General features: G+C 41.7%; 1 protein-coding gene across 10 annotated transcripts in view; it reads right to left on the bottom strand.

Moving 5' to 3' along the window:
* Nucleotides 1-20,551, bottom strand: part of znf536 (zinc finger protein 536) — a 181,764-nt gene that overhangs the window by 36,252 nt on the left and 124,961 nt on the right. The window contains exon 1 of one of the 10 annotated variants that reach the window (XM_079662448.1): nucleotides 681-739. The exons of the other annotated variants lie outside the window; for them this stretch is intronic. The gene's annotated coding sequence lies outside the window, so the exon portion shown is untranslated. Of the gene's footprint in view, nucleotides 1-680; nucleotides 740-20,551 lie in introns of those variants that run through there. 10 annotated transcript variants of the gene reach the window in all.

Raw genomic sequence — 20,551 nt, forward strand, 5'->3', positions numbered from 1 at the left:
CTGGAGTAAATTCACAAGCTACCCTGCAGTATACAAAGTCATTCAGACTAGCTGCACCTTTACCAGCTTTGAGAACACTTAAGAGTATTCATACTCTCTGTTACTATACAGCAGGGGTCGGCAACCCCTGGTACGCGTGCCAGCATTGGCACGCGGCACCGTAACCAGTGGCACACTAGGAATAAGTGTGCAAAAATATTTAAATTGTATTTTCGGATCCTGAACGAGACCGCCGCCAGAGCGCGTCTCCCCGTTACCTGCAGAAGGAAGCCATGCACGTAACGCAGCCCCGCTCTCTTTAACTCCAGGTGACTTTCTGCCGCTTTCCTCTGTGGTGCAGTGCTGATCGTTTCACCACGGAGGAAAGCACTTCACTAATTGCAGTACCCATAAGGAGCTGTACAAATGCCGCAGTTTTTGCGTGGCTGTGTATTTAGTTGAAAGCCCAGTGGCGATCTGCTCATTTCTCATCGAAATAATATGCTACAAAGGGGCGGACTGGCCAACTGTGTGTTGAACTTTCCTTTCGGCCCCCAGACCGTAGTCGAGGAGGGCAGAAGCAACAAGCTTCAGGTTCAATAACCAACTTTAGCTTAAATGACTGGAGAGAGGCGAGCTCTTCTTGGGAGGCCGTTGCATTTATTTAACTGTTCTTCTGTTTCACAAAATACATCACAGACCTCTGTTTTTCTGCTGCCTCGTTTCACTTCCAGAAACATACACGTTCCCTCACTGTCGCTCTACCATCCACAAACACACATGCACAAGCCACCCCCCCCTCTCTCTCTTAAAGGGACAGCGACCTCATCTCACTCTGCATGAATCTAATATCAGAACATGTGTGCTCTGGACAATCACAGAACGGACGATCGCCCTTATTATTATGCCGTTTAAACCAATTGTTTAAATGTGTTTGTTAAATTCTGCATCATGTAAGTTGCGCTGACATGTCCACACGCTGCTTCCCCGCAGCGAGGCTGATAGTTGACGAGCGTCAAGCTCCTCACCCCACCCCCCCCTGTTGATAATTCTCGATCGTTGGCACGCTGATAAACATTTTTTTTTTAAATGGCACTTCATATGAAAAAGGATGCCGACCCCTGCTATACAGTGAAAGATCTGAGTACCTTTCCCACCTCTGACCCTCCTCCCGACCTTCTAAATGAAGTCAATGCCCCAAACAAGTACACACACCTAACAACCATTCACTTATAAAAAAAAACATAGTTTTGTCTTGTTGTTATTTGTATTGATATTACTATTACTATTATTATTATTATTATTATTATCATTATTATTATTATTATTATTATTATTATTATTATTATTATTATTATTATTATCATTTATTTATATAATTTATTATTTTTATTATTTACAGGAAAGGATTTGAAATGTTTATTTAGGATTAATGACTATTATATTGTAACTCATATCACTTTATTTTTTATTTATTATTAATATTATTATCACACGTCTGAAAACATGTTGTATGACTCAGTTTGTTCTGGTTGGCATTAGTTATTCTCTTTACTCATAAATACTCGTTTGTATGTATTTGTGACACTGTGTGTCTGTCCCGTTATTCCTATATCGCTTAATGAAAATAAAAAGATACAAGGAAGAGGAGGCGATGATGAAATATAGACCTGAGCAGGCGAAAAGGGAAGATGGACGGGCTGATGGGTGGCGAGGAAGAATGGATGAAATTCAAAAAAATTCAGCGTGCGCCGCTGCAGAGGTCAAGGGAACGCAGCGGAAAAAGGTTAAAGATGAAATCAAACCCCGAGCGCTGCGGTACCCGGAGGCACAGCTGAAAATCTATCCCTCCAGGGCAAGGCCACCGCTGACACGAGGCAGACAAGAAGCTAAATACTGCACGCCACTCGGGGATCTTTCATTTTCAACCGATCAATAAGGGCTTATATTTATCAGGGCCTCGGAGCAGCTGCCACGTCTGACAACCTCCACTTCATTTCTGCCCTCCTCCTCCTCTCTCCTCTTCTTCTTCTTCTCCTCCTCCTTGCACGCTAAATTGAGACCCATCGACCATGAAAAGGGGCAGACACCCTGGATTGCCATTAACCCCCCTCGTGTCACACACACACACACAAATGCCCCGAGTATACAATGCTGTTAAAGGTCTGTCTCCCCCCCTCCTTCTTTAAAGAAACATGCCTTATCATTATGGCCTTGGCACAGACACCAGCACCTCTTCAAGTCTTTTGTTCCTCAAGCTGCCCATGCCACCCGACACACACACACACACACACACACACACACACACACACACACACACACACACACACACACACACACACACACACACACACACACACACACACACACACACACACACACACACAACTTTATTATCAGTTTCTCTGTGTGCGTGGTACGAACACGGAGACCTAAATGCCATTCCAAAGAATAAAATATATAAAAATATATACATATTGTATATATATATAAAAAAAGGCACAACAATAAATATATAAAAGTAGCTTCACACACATTTGACATGACACGTTTGTTAGACTAAAAGCGGAAAATTAAATTGACAACAAATGCATATATGACAACAGTAAAAATATATTCAAGTAGTGCAAATAACTGCCCATAGCTGCTAGTAAAAAAGTGTTTGGTGCTGGATGTGTGTGTGTCACATTGTTGCAATTTTTAACATTCATTTCCAGCTAAATGTCTCTCGAATAACAAAAAATATCAGTATAAATGTGAGGAGCATCACGAGAAGTGGAAGCTCGGGTTTAGGGTTCGGAGTTAAAATAACTGGCAGTCTAATCATCTGCACAACAATATTTGCTGTGAGGCATTCTAAATAGATTATCGCTAGTCCATCTGTGTCATCATTGATTTATAAGGCATTAAGCTGCTTGGGGAAGAGCGAGGGCCTTGCCTTCTCTGCTGTTAAAGGGGCTTCTTGTTGAAAACAGGGGCACGGCAATGGAACAACTGTGGCACTCGTCTAACCTCCCCTTTAATCGAGAGGAAGTGAAAATAGGACGGGAGTATCTCTGTCTTTTCCGAAAAAAGGAAGTATGAATCCAAATGTTCTGCATCTCTTTTTGTTTGGAGATACAAAGAGACTGGGAGGAGGGGAGGAAGTACATGGAAAGAAAAAATACACACAGAGAGAAACAAACACACATGCACATACACACATGCAGAAAAAAAAAACAAGGGACATCATTAACATATGAATGCTATATGCAAATAGTAGGGAGAGAGCAGATGTTGTTGCATTTAATTGACCTATATGTGAATTGCATCCAAACCTTTCAGAGTTTTTCGGGCCCGCTGAGTACAGTTCTGACTGGCTTTCCGCAACTTAGGAGCGCCAAGCACAGCCATTTTAACTGTGTTTAAGCATAAAGATGCACATTACTAAAAATAGAGGAGTGTTTGCTGGGAATCCTGAAACACACTGTTTTGTCCTTGGGTTTTATCCTCACTGATGACATCTGTGCCAAACCTGATTGTATGTAGCTTACTAACAGGTGGTGGGGGAAAGTAGTTTTGCTCATTTTGAGGTACTTAAGGTGAGGATTGTTGTTGTATGCTACTTTACATCACCATTTTAAGAGGGAACTACTTTGCTTTTTACTATTAAACATTTATTTGAAAGCTATAGTTACTTTGGAAATAAATATTGAACATAAAATAATAACACAAATATATGCTTCATACTTTATTACCCAACATCAGGACTGCGTTTTGGCAATATACGAATCATGATAAAGGGGTTGTGATTTAATATATTGTGATGTATTGCAAAACTGTAGGTGATATATTCTTATTGTTTGTGTGGGAGAGAAACCCTCTCTGAGGGAACACAGGGATGTTTACATGTACACAAACCTATAGCCCACACTACAGGAGAGGGAACACTCCAAAAAGCACAATAACCCTTGCTACTTATGTAACATAATGACATCACTTTGTAATACTCAAGCTTCTATTAGCTAGCCCTCCAACAAATTGTAAGTGAGGCTAAGGGGCGGAACATGGCAAAGCGGTTGCCCAATCAGAACAGAGCAGGCAAGCTAACCACTCAGAGCAGGCTGGGCTCTGGTTTCAGACATAGGGTGAAAAGAGGTGCTGCAGCACAGGCAGTATGAGACACATAAAGAGCTTTTTGAAAATGACAGTCGAGGCACAACATACACATATGAACATATAAATAATAGAGCTATAGCAACGTATTGTGTAGCTCACATTGCAGCGTTACTATTACTCTTGTGTGTTTCTTTCACTACATGCAACACCTCGAGCACCCTACCGACACCCCCACTGCATTTCTTCTGCAGGTGGAGGCAGAAACCTACATAAAAACATAAAGACAGAGTCAGATTTTTACACAGCAATGTTTGCATGGGCGAGCCATGAAAAACACAGATGCTATTTTCATCTGGGCCTCTGCCTTTCTTTTTCATTCTTCTCTTCCCCCCTTCCCTCTCTCTTTTATTCTCTTACTCTATCCCTCACTTTCCAGCCCCCCCCCCCCCCCCCCCCCCACACACACACACCCACACCCCTCCCTCATTCTTGGGAATGTCATTAAATTGTATTAAATAGCCTTTTGTCCAGGGGGCAAGGACCACCCGATATATGATAATACATTAAGGCCCCAGTGTAGCAGCCAGTGAGCCGAGACCATCTTAAGAACAAGCACGGTGTGTGCCTTTGTGTGTGTGCTACATAAAAAAAGTGGATGGCAATGCGGGGAAGGAACAAAAAAAATATGGGGAAAGGAGGATGAGGTGGGTGGAGGGGTAGAAAGAGTGAGATATGAGGGAGGAAAGGGAGGGTGAGAGTGAGGTAGTGGCTGCCTGCCTGTGCATGTGGCTCCCTAACAACTGTGACACATACTAATAGAAACATACCTAATAAATTACAAGCTTTCAGGGTCTGGCAAGCTGACATTTTCTGTGTGCGCGGGACAATTTCATATCTGCGGCGCAAAGTCGAGGAGCTGCTGGACCAAATTGCATCACACAGAGATGCCAGAGGATTAGCATAAAAATTAACACTTATATTTCAGCTTATTGTCAACCCCACTCCTGCACCGGCTGCCTCACAACAATCAATTCCTCTTAGAAATCTGATTAGATTCCATGACGCTTATTATCCCAGTCATGTCTGCCTGCCCCCTTCACCACCACACACACACAAACACACACACACACACACACACACACACACACACACACACACACACACACACACACACACACACACACACACACACACACAAACGCACGCATGCACAAACACACATCATTGGCATAGTCAGAACACTGGCTGCCATGACCGCCCAGACCATTCGTTTAAATGGAATTAAGGAGAAAATGAATCCATAGGTGTGGCGTTCCTTTTGACAGATGATACCTCGTTCTATCTGTTTATCTTATGATTTAGTGTCTTTAGCCCCTGTAGACATCCATCCAGACATGTTGATATTACATCGTTTGAAAGTCAAGTTCATTTAAACTCTTCTGATTTTTTTGTTTCCAGCGATGGCTGCTTGTCAACCACAAAATATGAGTGGTTTTATTCACCATTCTTCTTTTTTTTCCACTACAAATGAGCATTTTATTTAAGTATTTAGATTATGATCTCACTGGTTTGCCTCAGTCTTATTTATAATCAAATGCCACCAGGGTTTAATGTCTCTCTTTATTTCCACCTTCCCCCCCTTTCAAAATGAACTTCCCTGCATCTCATCCATCCTCAAGTACACAGCCGTCACAAATACTTTATGTTTACAGCAGAAAGCTGGAATGATGCGAACAGAAAAAAAATCCCGTTTTCAGATCCCACGAGGCTGTCGCAATGAAATATTTGTCAATAACGCTTTCTGTTGAAGCACATTGCACAAGTATGTACTAAAAGCACAGCGCACGTTGGGTGGCTTTGGTAAGACTCTTGATTGTTTAGACAAATGGCATTTCATCGCATCCAGATGTCTTTAAGCTGTGCTCAACTACCATCGCTGCTTTCCAAGGCGCAGGCTGAATGTATACAAACATCTCTTCATAACTGCATTCCTCATCTGTGCCTGCGAGCGTCACCGCGCTCGCCACTGAGTTAGATGGCAGCCCACCGTACGGAGAGTTCACATTTGATATGTAGGTTTCTGAGGTTAGGGTTAGGGTTTGGGGGGAATCTTTCAGTAGAATGGAGGATTGATTGGTTTAGTTTAATGGAGGTAACACATATCAATATGTTGTATCAATGAAGAACAAAGCAAAACTGACTTTTTTAAGAGGTTAACATGAGATATGGAGCTTTTAATGCTTTAAGAAATTGATTTCGAGGTCATTTAAAAAGTATTTTATAATCTCAAACTTTTAAAAAAGGACAGGAAAAGCAAACAAGTGGCAGGGATCGAGGTGCACCCTGGCCGGGACAGGAGTTATAACATAACACTGGTACAAAGGTTCCCGAATAAAGACGCCCACAGCGCTGAGAGAGGCAGAGAAGAGAGAGGGCGAAGGAACAAATCGTCTGATGTTCTAAGTGGATAACAACAGCTCCTGCTATGCAGCAGCGGAGGCGCAGAATAATTTAAACCAGCTACCCAGCGACTGCCTCCCTCCTTTCTCCACCTCCCTCACCCCCCCGGCCACCCCTCTATTCTTATGTTAACACGGCTAAAGAGGAGTGGGCCACCCAGCAGCAGAGAGCAGAAACTTAAGTCCACGCTTCAGGAAAAATAATCCATCTCTCTGCCTCTCTCTTGGCGATGTAACTTTACTCACTTACACACACACATACCGCCTGCTAAGGGAAACAGATACAGAGCGCAGGGTACATGTTCTTTGCCTTTAAAGCATATTACTTTTCAGACAAGAGTTTAAAGAATAATAAACTGGGTGCTTAACTGGGCTATTTTCCCCTTTCAGTTAATGCCATGCAACGGCCAGGCGGGGGCGAGAAGAATTCATAAGTCTTTAAATGCAGGGTAAACACTACTTTCTTTGTTGATTGTAGAGCTCTGTTGTGTTTTTTTGTGCATATCCCCCTCCTTTTCCCTTTTTTCTTTTTCTTTGTCTATCTCTCTTTTCCAATCTCCAACCAGAAGGGCTGCTGTTGTGTTTGGTATCCAAACAGCACATGTGAGGTACACACCTCGCTGACATTTTATAGGTAAAAATCCCTAAATATGGGAGAAAGTGGGGAGGGTTGGGGGGAGTCATATTTCATACCGGCGGTTTATTTTAACGGGCGCTTGTAATTAACGCAGCATGTCCTCTATCTCCCAGCCATCTATGCCAAGGCCTTTATTTAAACAACTTTATTGTGAAATGTTTGCGTTCTCAGCGTTCGGCCAGGGCCCACACACAGAATATTATTTCATACTTCAAGGCGAGCGTGGAGGATGGAGTGGGGGGGGGGACTTTGGAAGAGTTTACGCTTTGAGCGGTTATTGTTTTTGATTACAGCAAGGCTCTTTTTAAAATGGATCAAGCCCGGTAACCTTGCACACACACATTTACACACAGTCTTGCACGTCTACCGGCTCACACTGAAGTTGCGAGAGGCTGAAAGAGAACCTGTTTACAGAAGGGGTGTGCGAACCTGAAGCCTTAGCCGGGGCCAAATGTACAATCTCAGCGTGATTTATGAGTAAGATCACACTATTTATGTCCAAATGAGAGCACTTGTTTAATGCTGCTGCTTGGGGGCTTCTTTTTTCTGGAGTGTGTGTTTGTGTTCTTACAGGGTTTAATGGAATTTGATGGGGAGATTGAGCGTTTACACTTGTCAAAATGACCCTGAGTTAACACGGTGCTCAACGTACACACTCCATCGATGCAACTTGGAAAGATCAGACCGCATGATACCGTACGAGCCGATCACATGTGCCGAACATGCTGTTGCATTTTGTGATAGTTCGTGGTGAAGGTATGATCATGGTCCATTAGTGGCTTCAAAATATTCAACATTTCCTTATAAAGAAATGGATTTGATAACTTGGTGGACAGGAAGTCACGCACGGTGTGAGCCGTCAGCACATTAGCAGCTACATTTCCACACATTCCTGCACTCCTGATTCTCCTTCTTTGTATGTGATTGCAACTGCAGAGTTGTATTCTGAATGGAAGACACATTTATATTGAAACCAGACAATGAAGCACGTGTTTATCTTATCTTCACTGTGTGGTCTTATGCACATAAGTGTCCCTCGTAAACACAAACCATAAATGCATATATTAAAGCTCATTCAGGCTACATTATGGGTTTTAAAATGAGAATGCAACCCATGTGATAATATAATAATATGCAAAATAGTCTAGGTCAGCGTTGAAATATTTCTGATTCAATTCTCTGACCTTCATAAAACACAGCACATCAGATATTCTATTCTTATCATCTAATAATAGAGCATCCATGCTTATAATATAATATCTTACAGTGCCAGTACATTACCATGCCTGCTGTCCAGCAGATCAGATGGATCACAGATTGCCTCGGGGAAGCTAAGTTTAGTACAGTGTGCTTTTAGAACTCAGAGGGGATTGAGGGTGCAGACCTGCTGGAAGGAGGCGTGAGTGACTTGTGACAAAGATTGCAAAGAAAGATGCTCTAATGCAGCCTGCTGAGCCACCAATATGCATGCAAGCACAAATAGAATATGTAGATAGTAATGCTTTGGGCACTGCTTTCAAAGACAAGGGGCCTGAAAATCTGTGGTTACATCGGTTCAGCTTTTTCACCGAAGCGGTTCCAGGGCTGGCAACCATTCTTCCATTTAACACGCCCTAAATAATTAAAGTACAGTTTAGTTTGTTTGCTCTAAATCTTGTCATTGATTAGCTGGACTAGCTTTGGTGGCTAGGCTTACATCCTCCTTTTAGAGAAACATCACATTAGGCAAAGCTTTATTTATGGTGCTATGTTGCCAAAGAGAAGATAATGTACGTTCATGGGAAATATACATCAGGTGAGACTCTCAGACAGTGGATTTATACTTTCAAGCTGCATCTGGTGTTAGGAGACGTTAGGCTATACCTCGTTGGACGACAGGGTAAGACTAGCAGTAAATGATAAGCCATGGTGTCACCATTAGCCACTTCACTCTGGAGAAGTGTAGAAAGTTCTTCCTGCTTGCATTGTTAGTGGTGACGTCATGACAGCTCTTTTCAGGCTATTGTTCTTAAGTGGTTCGCAAGTTGAACAAACTGCAAACCATACTAGCCACAGCAGGGAACTGGAACTTAACTTATTTCAGTGGGAAAGTGGTTGGTCACAGTTCAGCAGTGCTGCAAACATTGCCATTGCAAAATAACACAAATCTATGGATTAGCACACATTAAAAAGGTAAAATATGTTTAAACTTAAAGGTGGGGTAGGTAATTCACTTCAGAAACACTTTTTGTTATATTCCATGGAATGCTCTTAACAAACACCCCGATAGCAATGAATACATTAGCCGCTTTCACACCGGAGTACTTTTCCCACTTTAGTTCCGATATAGTTCCGAAATGTCGCGTTCACACCAAAAAGAGCCGGAACTAAAATGAGTTCATGAGAAACTTTTTACCCCCTTTTCCGTCCCTGCTAGAGAGCAGGGACTCTCATGCGGCTCTCTTGTGAGAAAAGAGCTATATTTCTGATTGCCTGGGCGTATTGCAAACCAAGCCCCGTAAAACTCCAAAAAAGTGTTGTGAAGCCACCATTTTCTTATCCTCGCATTAGCATTATTAGCATTAGCATTAGCCCAGCGCAGAAACGCAGAGAGACTAACTTATGACAACACAAAATAAAACATGGGAGCGGTGGAGAGCAGGAGGTGTCGGCGTTCTGGCGATTTACTCGGAAGGCTTCAGTAGAAGCTGCTGGGAGTCCCAGCAGCTTCTACTGAAGCCAGTCCCCAACTCCGGGGACTTCCGGCTGGGGATTTTGGGCGGCAGTATACGCCGTGAAGTTGTTTGCGACCTGCCAGTAAACCCAAAGCAGAAGAAGAAGAAGTGACGTCAGCGGCTTCATTTGCCTAATCTTCCCCCAGGGACTTATTCCGGTGTGAACGCGATCTGTACTTAGTTCATCAGAACTAAAGAGTTCTGATGAACTAAGTTATCATGAACCTTTGTGGGAAAAGTACTGCGGTGTGAATGCGCCCATAAAATGCTTTGACAATAAATCCATAAAAAAATGTCATCTGTGGAAGCCGTAGCGCTGTAAAAAGCACGACCACTCATCTGAGCCAGCCCTGCTAAAGTAACTGGATGGCCTACCTTCCTGTCAACCTTCCATCTGTGCACAAACTTATCTCGTGCCCTCATTGGTCATGTGCGCGTTCGTGTGTGTTGGAGGAGGGGCTCTGTAAGGAAGTTTGAAGGAAGGGGCACATTTTTTTCGGCTGCCTACTTTCAAATTCTAGCGCACTCGAGCTGGTTTCTCCATTATTACCTACCCTACCTTTAAGTAAACAACTATTGTACCCATAGTCAAGGGCAACATGAACTCATTCTAGGGTTGCGGGGCTAGGTTGGTTTAGACAGTGGCTTTTAAGAGTAAGTTATTTACCCTTTATTTTCATCACATACACGTCACCTGGGGGAATCGTTCAAAAGTAGGCTTTGGGTCATTTTAGTCTTGATTTAGGAAAGAATGGGGCAGCAGTTGGCCTAAAAGTAAGCAGTCGTGTTGCATCTTATCTATAGGAAAATCCATAAGCATAAGTAATATAATAATTGGCTTTACATTTTGAAAGGCAAATAATCCTCTTTTCTGGTAGTAAAAATGTACAAACACAACGGAGTCAAGTCATTGCACTGACAACAGAAAGCTAGAATGCATTAAAAGCTTGGTGAGATCATTATAATGACAAAAAAATATGCAGAAACATTCTTATTTTCCCTGTGGATTCAAGTGAGAAAAGAGGAACCTGCTAAACCATTTTATTCTGAAGGGGAGCCATTGGCGTGACCCCTGCTGGCCCTCACACTGAACACTAACTGTAGCTGTATGATGTCTAAATGAGGCACTGCACTTTACTTAAATAAGCCTCCGGCCAGACAGACAGAATGTGAGCAGGTGGAAAAGTGTATTTAAGTCAAATAAGTGTTTCTCATGCGTAGGCCTGCTAGGAATGTCGGGAAAAAAATCTAATTGTATAGTTTAAAAGGATATCTTGGATGTTTGAAGTGTGATGGTATGGGTTACGTGCCAACAGTCAGTGTATTACTTACTGTACACATTTTTTTTAGACACCTACAGTAAAGAGTGGCCCACATAAAATAATCAATATAAATTTAGATTATGTTTGCCAGTTTACTCACCCTGAGGCAGCTATACAGTCTATAATAATATTATACTGTGAACTGAAATAACCAAACTTAATTTAACAAAACTGTAAGTTTACTGTACCTTGATCTACCAAACTTTGACCAGTTGTAGATGGACTCCTTTTTTCCATTGGAAAGGGCCATCTGTAGTCAAAGTGATATTGACTTTTTTAGGTGGGTCTTTCTATCGGGATGTTTATTGGTGACGCCTTGTCGAAAAATGTACATTAGCTCGTGTATATTGCCTTTGTCTATGTCTCCAAACTGTGGCTGTTCCGACACGATCTCTGGTAGGTAATGCATTGACGACCACAGTCATATCATTTAAAGCCAAAGAAACTCAACTTCACAGCAGTCCAACGAGTGTAAGGGCAAAGCATATACAGCCTTCAGTGAGTGTACTGTAAGGTGTTAACTGCTTCCTGTTTCTGTCTTACTCTTTCTTTCTTGCTATCAATTTTCCTGTCTCCATCCTCTCCATTCAGCCCTCCATCAGCCTCCTCTATCCCCTCCCCCCATGTGTTGTGGTGTGAGAGGCTATAGGGGATAAAGTGAGGTGTAGACACTTCTTTAGCCCGGCGGAGGCCAAACAGATCGAACACAGAGAGCACCTGGCTGCTGGGTAATCCGCTCTCTGAGAACTCCTACACTCTCCCGCCTGTATCATCACCGTCTACACACTGTCCTTCCCCCCCTTCTTCTTCTTCTGATTTTAATCAGGTACTTCTTTTCTCAATAAATCTGATGTGTTTTGGACAAAATTATTCACAGTTAGAGATAAAAAACAAAGAGATACATGCACAAATCCAGACATTTCACACAGGCTAAAGCAAACTCTAAAGTAAAATTTCCCCGCTTCCAAATATTGTCATTTTTTAAAGTGTAATTCAATTAAAAGGCACATAGTACACACACTTTCTCTCTGACACGCACAAACACATTCCCAAGTGCTTTTCAGCCCAACAAGTAGGGGTAGTGGCCATTCACCAGAGCTCTATCGATCGTACCTGGCTCCGCCAAACTCTCTACTGTGTCATTCAAACCTTTTCAATTTTTAATCACCAGCTTCAACATTGGAACAAGTCCCTGTACTGTCTCTCACACACACACACACACACACACACACACACACACACACACACACACACACACACACACACACACACACACACACACACACACACACACACACACACACACACACACACACACACACACACACACACACACACACACACACACACACACACACACACACACTACGCACACAGGAAAGAATGCAAAAGCCATAAAGACACACAACTACAAATGCACATAACTTAAACACATGCAGAAACACCCTTTATTGTTGTTTTTTTAAACCTCACGCACACACATACCTCAGGGTTACTGTTAGCACACATATTTATTCAGACAACTATTCAAAAAGGCTTTATTGTATTTTCAATGCCAGCTGGCAAATAACATTTAGATCCACATGCATACAGAGACTTTGTGCATCTGGGATTGTGTATGTGTGTGTGTGTGTGTGTGTGTGTGTGTGTGTGTGTGTGTGTGTGTGTGTGTGTGTGTGTGTGTGTGTGTGTGTGTGTGTGTGTGTGTGTGTGTGTGTGTGTGTGTGTGTGTGTGTGTGTGTGTGTGTGTGTGTGTGTGTGCGCATGTGTGGGAGAGGCATTTGAATGTGTGTGTTATCACCTGGCCCTGTCTTGTGCCCAGCCCCAGACTGTAGCCAGCTTTGACCTTGGGCTCCGCCATATTCATTACATCATTAAGTTACCTCTTCATTAACTTTTCATTGTTTATGGAGGAGGAATCAGGAAGAGAAGAGATGGGGGTGAGGTGTTGGTGGGGGCTCGTTATAAAAAGAAAAACCTTATCCACGGCTGGGCATCTGGGTCCTGTTCTGCCTGCCTTACAGTGTGTGTGTGAGTGTGTGAGTGTGTGTGTGTGTGTGTGTGTGTGTGTGTGTGTTTGCATATGTGGGGGGGTTGTGTGTGTGTGTGTGTGTGTGTGTGTGTGTGTGTGTGTGTGTGTGTGTCTGTGTGTGTGTGTCTGTGTGTGTGTGTGTGTGTGTGTGTGTGTGTGTGTGTGTGTGTGTGTGTGTGTGTGTGTGTGTGTGTGTGTGTGTGTGTGTGTGTGTGTGTGTGTGTGTGTGTGTGTGTGTGTGTGTGTGTGTGTGTGTGTGGGTGTGTGGGTGTGTGTGTGTGTGTCGAGATTAGACAAGGTTTTGTGGAAGGTTTGATTATCCAGACTGAAAGATTGTGAACAATGGGACTCTCATTCAACAAATAATTCCCCAGTTGCCTCCAACATAGTACTGACTCGACCATTTCGACTGTCATCTATCATGTTTTAAATATGAATCTTAAAGAACATTTTGTAACACGTAAAACAGAAAGAAGTGTGACTTTATGAACACGGAAAGTTTAAGGAAAAGATTGTTGTTTGGGTCAAAATAAGCACGTTTGTCAAATAAAAGAGAAATTTATTGTTGGTACAACGTGGCATGTGAACACTGGTCTCATGGTGAAAGTCCTGTCATAGTTACAACAGTGGCTAGACGTAAGTGTCATCTTCTTGTATTCCATCTATTGCTAGTCATACTTATAAATAACCAATAAAACCTACCAGGTAAGGTAGTAGACTGTACCTTCTGACCAATCGGCTGTTTACCAGATAAAACTAGACAGCTACTTAGTTTTCCAAGACCAATTCTGCTATGCAAGTCAGACAGGGTTCAAATGGCATTCTTATAAGGTTGGGTAAGGTCCTTCTTTATAAGTGATGACTTTATGTGCCTTATATGTCTAATATGCAAAAGGATCCAAGCAGAGTGGCTATCAGTTATAATCATGTGATGAATTATGATCATTGGAGAGGACAAGTAGGCTTTTAAGGTGGAAGTCTAAACTGTTTTCTGATTTGTAGGACAATTTTACTTCCAAGAAACACAGCATTGTTAGTTATATTTGCTCCAAAAACATATCAATTACGATTCTAGTTTGTGGGAAGTAGAATAGGAAATTGTGTAAAGTCAAAGTCAGGAGGTCTCAACCAAACTTTGGACGCAGGAGACCGCTGTTCCTCAGTGTCGGTCTGACTCAACAATGGCAGCAATTGTTCCCTAATCTCGACCAAGTAGTTGTTGTTAAATTACTCACTGTGGTAGGTTCATATGATTTGGCTCACATGTCTTATTTGGCTGGCAGTGTTTTTGCTCATGTGCATGTGTAACAGCATTGGGGTTTTCTAATATGAATGTAATCCCAAAAATGACAAATACAATGCAAGTTTATTTTAGGGACTTTTTTTGCTCTTTTTGACAACAGCCACTCGTTAAATGGTGGCTTACCATTGGTCAGTTGGGGTCGACTAGGTTTTTAATTGTAATTATCCTCTGGTCTATTTTGGACTGAGTGTCCTTGGGTCCCTTTTGGATATGATCTCTATTTTGACCAATGTTTTTTCTGCACATCGGGACATTCACCCCTGACTGTTTCAGCGTTTTAATGGGCATCCACCAGTTTGTAACTGTGTGGAGTACGAGCGGAGTGTTACTGGCAAAGAGAAGCAGCTCAGCGGAATATCGGTGGATAAATAAAGGTTTCAAATGTGGCATTTGGCGATGCATTCAATGCCCTTAATGAGCAATGGGTATTTTTCCCCCACAATGTTTGTGAAGATAAGCAATTGAAATAGAAAGCACCCACAATTGCATGATCTGTTACCATGAAACATCATCTATCAGAAATCTGATAGAACATATTTGCGAGGCGCTGTTGTGCTTCCACACCACTCTGGCTGTCTGTCATTAGCGACGCATCGCCCCGACCGCAGGCACAGATTGTGTTTAAAAAAACAACACAAAAAGCAGTCCTTGCCAGCCACCATCTACCATTGCAGGCCAATTATAAATGGCAAATCACTGTACAGCGATGCTTACTCACTCTCCCCCTCTCACTCACTCTTTTTAACGGCAGCGGCTGGCCAGACTCCACTGCTTCTCTTGAATAACATGTGTAGACGACCCTTTGTGTTACAAGCTGCTGGACGCTTGTTAGTTCACACTTTTTCCCTGACAGAGCTCAGAGGGGGGGAAAGAGCGAGAGAAATTCATACTTTATCACCTTGAGATTTTTGTTCACACTTGAAATGCGTGGATCTAATTGTGTAACACTTTGAGGTGATATGAGCTGAGGTTAAACTGTGGTTTAGTCAAAAGGTAATACTAAAATGAGAAATTACTATCCAAATAACCCTTATAAACCAAGTTAAATTCAGGAAAGAGGGAAAAGACAATTATGCCATTGCCCTTCTTAAGAAACTGTTCATGTGAATGTAACACAAATCAGCAATGAAAATATATATGTTTTACAAAAGTCTGAGATGTATATCTGCTGTGATGGAAATATGATTCATAATAATATAGGACTAGGTATCTTTCATCATTGGGAAAATATATCTATTGTTATTTTGATATGGAATAATGGAATTTGAAATGCCTCTTTAAGAGCATACTTGATTTAGCAACATTAGGTCTTTCCACAACTGAAAAAGAGGTTGCCCACCTTGAGACTTATTCTTCCACATTTGTTTGCTACATTTCTTTACTGTATTACCCCTTCGGAAATGCTCAGAGACAAACAACAATATACAAAGTCTCTCAACCACGTCATGGTAAATCCAAATACAGTATGTAGTCTCCAAAATTCCACAGACAACCAAACTTGTAGCTTAAACTGAAATGAAATATATAGCGGAGAGAGCATAATACCCCCTTTAAAGGTCCAAATGATCATGAAACCCGTAGAAAAGGACCCAAAGCATTACATGGAGGGAAAGGCAAGGCAGAAATCAGACCTCGTGCTCAACTGTAAAAAGAAACATAAGCCTAGTTTTAGGCATTGAAACCGCCTAAATGAAAGAACGCATGCATGGTGCTTAAAGATACGGTAGAGTGAGTCAGCTGATGCCAGATGCACTGTTGAGATTTTGAAATCTGTTTGTTTTTTATATGGAAGACACAAATGATGAAAGAAAATCCTTCCCTATATAAGTCTTTCCTATTTTCCCTTCCTTGTTTACCAGCATTGATATCCTCTGTACTACTAAAGCTTAATCGATGTACAGAAAGGAGTTTGAGTATATTAGAAAAAAAAAGTTAATACCAACATTTCTAGTGGCCACTTCAAAATCAAACTGAAAATCATGTAAGCGAGCCAAATAGTAATCGAAAATGCCAAATCTCCAATGTTAGGAAGAAAGAAAAAAATTAGGCCAAATCTGACCGCACAAAAGCTTCTCTTAGCAATCTTGAAATGTTACCACAAAAAGACAATAACTATTCATCTGACGAATCTGCAGACACACTGTGCCTCACTTAGTACGCGCATTCGGTCTCCAAACACTATTGCAAGTTGCAAAATGTTTCTCCTAAACAGCAGAGTGAGCACCCCCGTCCAAATAAATCTCACTCCACATTTGTGTACTGTACAGTATCAGATAACGTGCTGAAGCAGTCCTCAGATAATTACCTCTCTGTCTGCAGCTGCCTGCGAGCCACCAAGGTGTGAAGTTGTTGTACGCACCTGTAAGGTGTCAAGGACTCTCTGTTTATTGTAACAACATTCCTGCGTCCTTGCCTGATAAAATACATACAATGTGCCTCACTCCCAACAGCACAATGGAGGGAAGGAGCGAGACAAAGCATCAGAGAGAACGTACGAGTCTGGAGATGAGATGGATTTTTGTTTATCTGACAGGTAACATCCCACCTTCTTTTCTTCCCTGTCTCAGAGACAGTTGTGTCTGCCTCACAGCATTACTGTCAAGCTGATCTATGATGGAACCACTCTGACTCTGCTTCCTCGTGTTAGCCTCATGGCTGTATTCACAGATAGGCCCATTGTTAACAAGTACAGAGGACTATTAGGGCCAGGCAAAAGAAAGACAATGAGAAGAGGAACAATTTTTTGTTCTTTTTGCATTTCAAGAAGAGTCAAAATGTCGAAAATTAAGTAAAAATGTTGAGAATGAGAAGAAATGTTCCAAATAAGTGCCAGGTAAAGAAAAGAAAAGAAAAGAAAAGAAATCAGAGAAGCAAGATGTGCAAGATATTGACTAAGTCAGAACGTTGTGAACAATCTTGAAATGTTGAGAATAAACATCACATGTTTTTTAAAAATCGAATTAGCTTTAGCGCATGAAAGGTTAATGTTATGTTCAACCTTTCAAATTAATTATCTAAAAACAGAATAAAAAAAAAATCAAAGAAGCAAGATTAAGTCAGAATTAAAACAAAATGCAGAGAATAAATCAGATTAGCTTTCAAAGTTTGACTTTGAAAGCTAACATGTCAACATTTTGACTTTAAAAACATTTTAAATATATCAGAGAAGCAGGATTAATTAATGTCAAATGTTGAGAATAAAGTTGAAATGTTGAAATAAATAATACACTTTTAGGAATAAATCGAATTAGGATTAGTGCATTAACTAAAAGGTTGATATTTTTCTCAACCTTTCAACTTCATTCTTGAAATAAAAAAATATTTACAAAACGCAGAAGCAAGATTGAATTGGAATGAAGTCAAATTGTTGGGAATGCACTTGACTTGTTGATAATGAACTTCAAACTGTTGAAAATAAATCTAATTATCTTTAGCACGACCATTTGATTTCTGTTTGAAAGGGAGGAAAATAGTCTGAGAGAAGGTTACCATTATAAAGTTAGCATGTGCATACAGATGTCAACTTTCCTATCCTTTAGCATAACACAATAGTAATATCCTAATCAAAAGATCTATGGAAACGACATTGAGCGGTTTATTTCTGAACTCCACACCAAGAAGTTTGGTTTGACTTTTCAGAGATTTTCAAATGTAATTATCGTACGCCTGCGTATGAGGCGCATTCTGTGTATTCTGCTGCGGTTTTTCTAGTTTAGTGTGACGCACAGAACAACACCGAGCGACTCCATATGATTCAGCACAACTTTACAAGTGTAAGCAACTTCAAAACATTTCAAAACACACATAGGTGGTTATTCCTAGTGGCAGAGTAAGTCGGTGCAGGAAACACGGAGCTGACTGGGATCAATAGCGTTAGCGCTTAGCTAACAGAGAGCTGTCATGAGACCACACACAGACCTCAGCCGTACCCACAGCTATCCCAGTGCAGTATGACTGGGAGCACCACAAGGGAAATGAGGCTCTGTGAGAGTGTGTGTGTGTGTGTGTGTGTGTGTGTGTGTGTGTGTGTGTGTGTGTGTGTGTGTGTGTGTGTGTGTGTGTGTGTGTGTGTGTGTGTGTGTGTGTGTGTGTGTGTGTGTGTGTGTGTGTGTGTGTGTGTGTGTGTGTGTGTGTGTGTGTGTGTGTGTGTGTGTGTGTGTTGTGCACATGTGTGTAAGAGAGAGACCTCAGAGCCCTGGGGACAGAGTGTCACATAAGCTCCATCACAAGGCCGCTTTATTGGGCCTGGCATGGGTCAGACCCCTACTGTCATCTTCAAATATGCCGCCACCTGCTCACACACACACATACACACACTCAGACATCCGTATGCGTGTACGCGCTCACCACACACACACGCTCATGCATACACAAACCGGCACACATGGCTTGCAAAGAATTCATCTGGTGTTTTCTGGTAATTGCAACAAAAACACCAAATCTGGACATGTCACATCCATTTCCCAGGACCCCAGAGTGGTGGAGGGCTAATTTCAAACAGCCTACCCCTCTCACACGCAGACCTCTGTCTTTTTTTCCCTTCACCCACCCTTCTTTTTCTTTTTTTTTTGCTTCACCCTCTCATCTCAGATGCGGAAAAAAGGCAGCCTTTTATGCAGCGGCCAGTTCTGCAGACGGTTATTTGCTTAAGAGAGGCAAAAACTGACTGATATTCTTTATTCGTCTACCCGGAAAGCGCTCATGCCACTATGCCTTCAGATTCCACATGTCTAAGATATACGCCCAGGCCTCCGTGCCAGGGACTCAGCCGCCAATAATTTAAATTAATAAGATTTGCAACCCCACTACAATCAGCCTTGAATGCATAAGCAAATCAGCTGCCTCCTTTCTTTCTAGTTTTTGCTGTATTAAATCCAATAAAATGTAGATTTAGTAGCATGCTTTATATATATATTTTTGACTTTGTGCGACACACAACTGGCACACTGAACTCTCCATTATCACAACATTAGCGTGTAAGAGTGTGTGCGTGTGAAGCATGTGTGCGCTTTTTTTCCCCTCAAGTGTGTATGACCGTGTGAATCGGTGTGTGCGCACATGTCTGTTCTGTGTGATACTTGTGGGTGGGTGTGTGTGTGTGTGTGTGTGTGTGTGTGTGTGTGTGTGTGTGTGTGTGTGTGTGTGTGTGTGTGTGTGTGTGTGTGTGTGTGTGTGTGTGTGTGTGTGTTTGTGTGTGTGTGTTCCCTGATGGAGATAAGTCTGAGTGGTTAGAAGGGAACAGATGTCAGCTGGTGTCGGCTGCCAGGAAGACTGAACAAAGCCAATCACGTTACCTTCCTGTCCAAAACGCATGGCAGAGGGAGACCTGCATCTAACAACAATTTGCTGTATTAACTCTGAGCATGCCACCCTGCCTGCACCCCCCCCCCCCCAGCTCAAACACACATACATACATACACACACCACCACCATCCTGTTTGGAGTAAACGACTGCTGGAGATTTGAAAGATTGCAGGGGAAAATAACAAAATGGCGTCCGTAATATGATCTGCCCCTTGTCGCTACAGTAGCTTAATCATTCATATGACTGACATTGTTCCTTAAAAATTATCCTGAACCGTCTTTCTCTCCAAGCTATTATTCTTTAGATCAGATGATTAAACGCAATCAATTTCAATGTCCGGTCATTGGAAAAGTATTCAGATTATTTACCTATTACTAAAACCACACTGTAAAAGTAAAAGTACTGCAAGGGGAATGGTAGCCTACTTCAGTACAAATATTTGAAAAAAAAAAATGTAAACAAATATTTTAAAGCAAAAGCAAGAAGATGTAAGAAGCTTTGACTGTAAAATATTTTTTTAACATAAAACCTCTTAATTCCAATACATTTTCTGGTAAGCCACTCGTGGTTTTAGTTGCTTGAATATAATTGTTGGAGTGTTAATCTTTACCAAATAATAATATATAAAGTATCTAGAAACAAAATCTGGAAAATAAATGTAGTGGAGTAAAAGTACACTATTCACCTCTGAAATGTACTGGA

This window comes from Notothenia rossii (genome assembly GCF_949606895.1).
Source record: "Notothenia rossii genome assembly, chromosome: 2".
In the NCBI taxonomy this organism is placed as follows: domain Eukaryota; kingdom Metazoa; phylum Chordata; class Actinopteri; order Perciformes; family Nototheniidae; genus Notothenia; species Notothenia rossii.